Source organism: Adiantum capillus-veneris, chromosome 28, assembly GCF_014529385.1.
Source record: "Adiantum capillus-veneris isolate H3 chromosome 28, ASM1452938v2, whole genome shotgun sequence".
Taxonomy (NCBI): domain Eukaryota; kingdom Viridiplantae; phylum Streptophyta; class Polypodiopsida; order Polypodiales; family Pteridaceae; genus Adiantum; species Adiantum capillus-veneris.
The window spans coordinates 93,270,341-93,278,500 of record NC_140958.1 but is presented as its reverse complement, the minus strand read 5'-3'; the positions used below and the strand labels follow the sequence as shown (position 1 = coordinate 93,278,500).

The window sequence follows — 8,160 nt, the reverse complement described above, 5'->3', positions numbered from 1 at the left end:
ATCTGAGAAATAGAGACATTGTGAAAGTTTTGGTTAAGTGGCAGAACTATCCAGTAGAGGATGCATCATGGGTTGATCTTAGTGTTTTGCAAAAAGAATTTCCCTCCTTCCAACTCTGAGGACAGAGTTAATTTTGAAAAGGGGAGATTGTAACAGAACTTGATTTTGAAGTGTTTTAGCAATAAATTTTGTTTTTCTAGGAAGTTTTGGTCGTTTTAAAGTTGGTCCACTATGTAGAAGGATGTGTGGATTGTTTTCGTCCAATATTTTTTTTTAATCCGGGAGGCACCTTCTGGGGCATTTTTGAAGGTGTTAACGTGGGATTTTGGAAAAGTGATGTATGAAGCGATTGAAGATTGTGGTATAAGGAACAACTTTGGTTCTCTAAGTCTTTAGAGATTTTGATGTTTTGATGCTCGTTGAGGGCCAAAGATTAAGAAAAAAGTGGGATTTGTTGTTTTTGCATCGTTTTTGTAGAAAATACTGTTTTGCAGGTTGATTTTCAGCAAATAAGAGTAGGCTATGGAAATTTTCCATCACATAGTCGTCCAAAAGCGCAACGAAGGTAACAAGATTGTGTGAGACGGACGTGGGCTATTTTGGCTCCGTTTGGGAGTTATGTTCAGTTGAAGACAGCTGAAAATCTAACCTTTACGGATCGCTTCGCGATCACGTTCTTATCTTATTCTCGCAGGTATACTTGGTGCGCAAGTCGATTCGACCGATGAGGTCTGGGATTTGAGTTACAATGGCCTCAGTGGAACAATTATAGATTGGTTAACAGGCTCAAGCGTCCCATACCTCAAGATCTTCGTGCTTAGCAACAACAAGTTTCACGGTTCTATTCCGCCATCATTAGTGCAGAACTTGACACTGTTGTAGGTGTTGATGATGGCCAATAATTGCCTCTCCGGGTCTATTCCGAGCAACTTGGATAACCTCCATGGCATGGCTAATGCATGTAAACAGTTAATGGGAGCCGCAGATGAAAACTATACTTACTACGACATTCATCTAGCTATCCCAATGAAGAACTCGGAGTAGGTGTTGCAGGATCCCTACAGTGTGTCTGTAATAGCATGCTTGGACTTGTCAGGAAACCAGCTGCAAGGTCCCATACCTCCTCAAATTCGGAGCCTCAAGGGACTCCACTCCGTCAATCTTTCGCATAACTTGTTGACGGGCCCCATTCCATACACTTTGGGACAACTCTCAATTCTAGAGTTGTTGGATCTCTCTAACAACAGGTTGAGTGGAAGTATTCCATCAGAGCTTTGCTCACTGAACTTTCTTGAGGCCCTGAATCTCTCCATGAACCAGCTGGAGGGAGCCATACCAGATTTGTGCAGGAATGGTCATTTGCTTACATTGATTACCCAGTCGTCAGTTGTGCAGCTGGCAACAAGGGCTTGTGTGGCATTCCACTCGACCAATGCCCTATTTTGAAAGATCAATATCAAGAAGCAGCTATTGAGTCCGGTACTGAGAGCTTCATGGCCAAGGTGCAGGATATAATGGCGTTGGAGGGCTTTGGCATAGGGTACGCCCTTGGCCTCGGTTTGACAATTGGGTATGCCTTTTTCGTTCGACCTCGACGCAGGTTGGCAAGGTCATGCTGAGGAATTCGGCTATCATGAGTGTTCTCAACCTCTATGGTGATTAAAAGGTTGGAATTATATACCATGAGAATTTCCCTAAAGCACGTATCTCGACTCGACGTTTATGATCTCCAAGCACTTTAACATTGTTTTGGGCATGTAAACTTGTCTTAATCTTAGTAAACTTGTCTTAATCTTAGTTTACAAAATTGGTTCGAGTATGTTTTTGAAAATCTAACCGTGAGCATAATCGTATGAATTGCATATGTACTTCTCCTCCATGAATTACATTGCTTGGCTATCTATTGTTAACCATGCCCATAAGTGTTGTTGGTAAGCTCCACAAGTGTTGCGAAAAAAATCTATTGGGTGTTACGATTCAATGCAAAGCAAGGATCACTCTCATCATCGGCGGATAGATCTTTGAGGTCTCTTGCCCAATTATTCCTATGATGTTGAAATCTCTTGCTTCTCTTTCTTTTCATATGATCTCCTATATTTGAGGCTTGCTCAGGTGAAGACACCCCTTTATTGTCTTCTTGACTCGGTCACACCCTACCCCAAAATATTGACTAGTAGTCATGGGCTTTCCCAAATATTGGTTAATATGGTTGGATATACATTGCCATATGTGCTGGTTGGATACTTGAGAAGACTAGATACTTATATAAGGTATTAGTTATACGAATACAAAATTGATAAAAACATAAATTTCATAGGTCTATCTTCTAAAGTTGAGTTTTAGTTTCTCTCTCTCTCTCTCTCTCTCTCACACACACACACACACACACACACACACACACACACACACACACACACACACACACACATCAGTATCATCCTCAAAGGTCAAATATGACCTATGTGACCAAAAGAAACATATCCTCTAGAGTGTGTGGAGCTCATATATAAGGGACTCTTTATGATCAATAATTGTGGAAATGAGCATCACAAATAGAGAGTCCACATCGTGGTTGGATGAGCAATGTGTACAAGGAAAGCTCATGATCGAAAATGTGGAAAAAGTAAGCGTTAATGTGACAAAATCCTGAGCACTGAATTATGGTATGATACTCATACTCACACGCTTTTGTCAAAGTCAACGATGTGAAAGCGTAGAGTTAAGGACACAAGGCACAAGGGAGCGAAAGAGAGAGAGTTTCTCAGAACCAACCAACACAACCATGAATTAGATGATTATACACTGGAGGAAAAAGATTTTTTGGTTGTCCATGTGGCCAAAGAGTTCATCTATTTTCTCCAATAAGGTAAAGGATTTTCTGGTTGTCCATGTGACAAAGAGTGCAAGTTCTAGCTTGCAAGCGACATACCTCCAGTATGGAGCGAGAGCCCGAGAAAGAACAGATGAGCAAGAACTGGAGGGGTGCAAGGAACCAAGGAAGTGGGAGCAAGAAAAGGTGAAAGTGGGAGACTAAAGAGGGGGCTCTGGGAGCTAAATAGCTAGTGGAGCTGAACAACCCCAGCCTCGATAACACTCTATACATGTAGAGAGAGAGAGAGAGAGAGAGAGAGAGAGAGAGAGAGAGAGAGAGAGAGAGAGAGATGATTGGCTACTAGTCTTCACGTAGTTATTTTGTAAGAGCGTTCGTGTATCACTGGGATATTTTGTAAAAAACAAACATTGCTAACATTGAAATTAAGTCACAAAGACTATTTGCTACTAGTCTTTACATAGTTATTTTGTAAGAGTGTTTGTGTATCACTAGGATTTCAATTATAAGGAACATTCATTGCTGAAGTTGAATGCGCACACATCCACACACACACATAGAGATAGATAGATAGAGAGAGATAGAGAGAGAGAGAGAGAGAGAATTTATATATAGTTATTTTGTAAGAGTATCTGTGTATAACTGAGAGAGAGATGATTTGCTACTAGTATTTACATAGTTATTTTGTAAGGGTCACTACAAGAGGTTGTGTGCTCTTGTGACGCTGTTAGCGACGGAAATACACTGGGTTTTTATAACCCCCGACGTCGCTAAAACCGTCGCATTTAGTCTAGGTCCACATGTGACACATGCTCTGTATCCGCTTGTTTGAAGCCTTGCATGTATACACATGATAATAGATCAACTATGGGAAAAAACAAGATTTACAGTGTCTGAGTGAGGAGTGTCAATAGATCACCTGAGCATTCTGTTAGCCCGGGATAGTCATGCATGGTCCACATTAGAATGCCTCTGATCAAAGCATTCCGTCGTCCTGTGTGTCGGCTCATATCCACCACCTCTATGCCAATCCACAATTGTTGTAGCTCTTCCAATAGTGGACGAAGATACACATCCATATTCCCCACTTTATATCGCCCTGGCACAATCAAGCTTAGCCATAGGTGCCCCTTCTTCTTAGTCAACCACGGGGGAATGTTGTAGTTGACGATAACAACGGGCCATACACTGTAAGATGTTGATCTTTGACCAAATGGATTTACGCCATCCATAGCCAGGCCTAGGCGCAAATTTCGAGCTTCCCTGGAAAAATCCGACCATGTTTCATCTATATGTTTCCAGGCTGCGCAATCTGCAGGAATTCGTAGCACACCATCCGAAGATTTATTCTCCTCATGCCATGATGCTAGGGCGGCCATGGACTTACATTCGAAGAAATGCTTGATGCAAGGAAGCAGAGGAAAATGTCGCAAAACCTTTTGTGGAATTTTTGTCCCGTGGAGATCTACTCGATATCTTTCGGAATCACATTTCGGACACTTCTCCATGTCTATGTATTCCCCTCTGAAAAGCATGCAGTCATTAGGACAAGCGTGGATAGAATTGTAATCCATCCCCAAGTTTCGCAAAATCTTTCTTGCTTCATCTCGGGAATCTGGCATCACATTGTCAGCTGGTAGTATGTGCTCTTTCAGCAATCTACACAACATAAAAATATGATACAGTCGTGTAAAAATCTATCAGATCATTATACATTTAGAGTTTTATTAAAGTAAACTAATTGTAGTAGATCACCTGAAAAGCGCTGTGAAAAGTAAACTAATTGTAATAGATCACCTGAAAAGCGCTGTCACTCCATCCAAACTTTGCCTGCATGTTGAGAAGAACCAGGAGTGCTTTCAATCTAGACATACGTGCTCCATTATACAATGGCGTATCGGCTTCACTTTTCATATCATCATAGATAAGCCTTTCTGAATCCATGATCGTCTCAATCATTTCATCAATCTCGGGCTCAAACATTTCCTCGTTGGGAATGTGCTCTGCATGATCATCCCCCGAGCTGTCAGAGGCTACATCTTGTGGCCTCACATATGCTGCTTGACCAAAGCGCCTGTGAACACGTCTATTCGGTTGCAAGATTGCTGCTTGTTGGCCAGCGTCAGAGTCCGACGAGTTATAATTGGCAACAACTCGATCTATAATAGATGGATCGAACTCGCCAAATTCGCGAACGTGCTACAAAGAAACACGTCTTGTCCGTCGCACAGCATGCTTGCATTGATTACAAGGACATAAAACCCTCGTTGAGAGATAGGTGTTTCGGTTGGACGGTCCCACATCCTCGTCACTACTCATAATGAGGATAAAAAACTTATAACCTGGACAACAAATTTAATATTCTATTGGCATTCTTCGTCTTATCTCTCTCTCTCTCTCTCTCTCTCTCTCTCTCTCTCTCTCTCTCTCTCTCTCTCTCTCTCTTTACCTCACATTCTCTAGTCATGTCCAATCCCCGCACAACTCGGTCTAGAGGTGCAAACGGAGATCAGAACCACCGGGTTATAATCTCGTCTTTATTGGTCAATACCTATATTTGTGGGTACAAGAAATCTACACACCCACGTCTACATGATACTGCATGTAGTGGACAAAACCCCTTTGCCTCTTCTCTAGCTGTAGCACTTCACAGCATCTTAACATCTTTTCACAGTAGATCTTTTCACTGTTCGTCTAGCTCTAAACCCTAAACCGTAAGTAATTCTTGCGTGGACTCGATCTAACGTTAATAAGCGTAAATCTAAATAAACGTAAAGCTAACTAAAAATAAACCTAAATCTAATTTAACGTAAGTCTACATCTAACCTAATCTTTAACGTCTTTTGGGATAGTTTCCTACGACGTTAAAAATCTCTTCTTCTTGTGTGTGTGTGTGTGTGTGGGTAAACCTAAATAAACCTAAGTCTAATCTAATATAATATAAATCTAAATCTAACGTAAATTATGTTATATTAAAAACAAAGAACTAAACTAACAGGGATTATAAGAACCTTAAAATGGATTTAACACATAATTTTTCACATAACTCGGCAAGAGTTGGCATTCTCATCACTAAAGATGTGAGAGTTAACTTCCGGCGGTGACGCTGCCTCATCTCCATCCACATCTGACGACAGCAATTGGCCCTTTAGACCGTTCTTGCTCTTGTTACTAACTTTGAAGTTGCTGTTGAATGACTAGAGGTTGTCTAGATGGTCATTGTGTCGGGGATGTAGTGACTCTTGCCGCCCTGAAGATCCACCTTCTTCCATATCTTCTGAAGATATTTCACCAGTACTTTTGGATCGACGGAGCCCACCATGAGTGAAGGCAGCAATACCCTATATTCCATTGAGGGCTTTCTTCACCCGCTTCATGCAGGCATTGCAGTCTATGGAGACCTAAATCTAATCTAATATAACGTAAATCTAAATCTAGCGTAAATAAACGTAAATCTAGTTAAAAATAAACCTAAATCTAATTTAATGTAAGTCTACATATAACCTAATCTTTAACGTCTTTTAAGATAGTTTCCTACGACGTTATAACTCTCTTCTTCTTGTGTGTGTGCGCGTGTGTGGATGTGTGTGCCAATAAAAAGAGATAAATGGTATAACCTTTCTATCACCCATGCCAAGTATGATAGATTGATTATGCCATTTCCCTCTTGAATAATAGGTCTTGAGTTCAACTCCTCGTCGGCTAGATCTTTAGGTATTTTAATTTTAACTAGTTTCCTACGACGTTAAATTAGTTTCTCTCTCTTTCTCTCTCAATGTGTGTGCGTTTTTTTGGATCGTATGCATGTTTTCTCTCTCTTTTCCTCTCTCAATGTGTGCGTTTTTTGTTTATGCATGTTCTCTCTCTCTTTTCCTCTCTCAATGCGTGCGTTTTTTGTTTATGCATGCTCTCTCTCTTTTTTTCTCTCTCAATGTGTGTGTGCATTCTTTGTTTATGTATGTGTGTGTGCGTTTTTGTTTTTGTTTGTACTCTCTCTCTCTCCCTCTCTCTCTCTCTCTCTCTCTTTCTCTCTCTCTCTCTCAAAAACACTATGTGTGTGTGTGAGAGAGAGAGAGAGAGGGAGAGAGAAAGAGGGGAAGGGAACATGAGAATGAGGAGAGGGAAGGAGCATACCTGGCTCTCCTTCCTCTCCTCGTGTGTGTGTGTGTGTGTGTGTGTGTGTGTGTGTGTGTGGAGAAGAAAAAGAGAGAGAGAGAGAGAGAGAGAGAGATAGAGGGAGAGCGTTACCTGCTCCTTGCTTGAGGGCGCCGAAAAACTCAGATCTGAGATCTGAGTTTTTGGGCGCGCTCGGTTATTTTTTTAGCCTGGCCAGCGTCGCTATGAGCGTCTCAACTTTCTTTGTAAATTTGCGACGCTCATAGCGACGCTCAAAGCGACGCCGGGAATTTTTTTTTGAGCGTCGTTGTGTGAGCGTCGCTAATATGAATAGCCTATTGTAGTGGGTGTCTATGTGTAACTGATAGTTTTTGTAAAAATGTTAATTTCTTAACTTGAATTTGAGAGAGAGAGAGAGAGAGAGAGAGAGATTTCAATATCATCCTCAAAGATCAAATGTGACCTATGTGACCAACAAATATATATCTTGTGGGGTATGTGCAGCTCGATTGTAACTCTTCGTTCTCAAGAATTGTGAAAATGAGCATCGCAATAGAGTCCACATCGTGGTTGAGTGAGGAATACGTGTAGGGAGAGCTCACGGTTGAACATTTGGGGAAAGAAAGCTTAAATGTGATCAAAAGCTACATACACTTTTGTCAAAGTTGGTGATGCCGAGGGGTAGAGGTAAGTAGACAATCAATGAAAGAGAAAAAGAGAGAGATTTTGTCGTAACCAACCAGCATAGTAATGAATTACATGATTATATAATGGGGACAAAGGCTTTTCCAATTGTCCATATGGCCAAATTATGCATCTATTTTCTCCATTAAAGCAAAGGATTTTTTGGATGTCCACATGGCCAAGAGTGCAAGCTCTAGCTTGCAATCGACATACCTCAACTATCAAGCAAGAACCTAAAGGAGTATCCAACGAGTGAAAATTGTAGGGGTATCAAAAACCAAACAGGTGGGACTTGGCAAAGGTGGAAGTAGGAGAACTCAAGAGGGGGCTCTAGGAGCCGAATAGCCCTCGCCTCCACAACACTCTACATGGGCAAAGAGAGAGAGAGAGAGAGAGAGAGAGAGAGATTGAGAGAGATAGACTCCATTATTATCCTCAAATATCAATATGACCTATGGGACCAAAAGAAACGTATCATGTGGGTGTGTGGATCTCATATGCTACTCTTGATGCTCAAATATTGTGGAAAT

At 41.2% G+C, this 8,160-nt stretch overlaps 1 pseudogene; it reads left to right on the top strand.

The window, feature by feature from the left end:
- The first annotated feature begins 522 nt into the window (after positions 1 to 522).
- LOC147420894 (uncharacterized) lies at positions 523 to 1,742 on the top strand (annotated as a pseudogene).
- Positions 1,743 to 8,160: the final 6,418 nt, after the last annotated feature.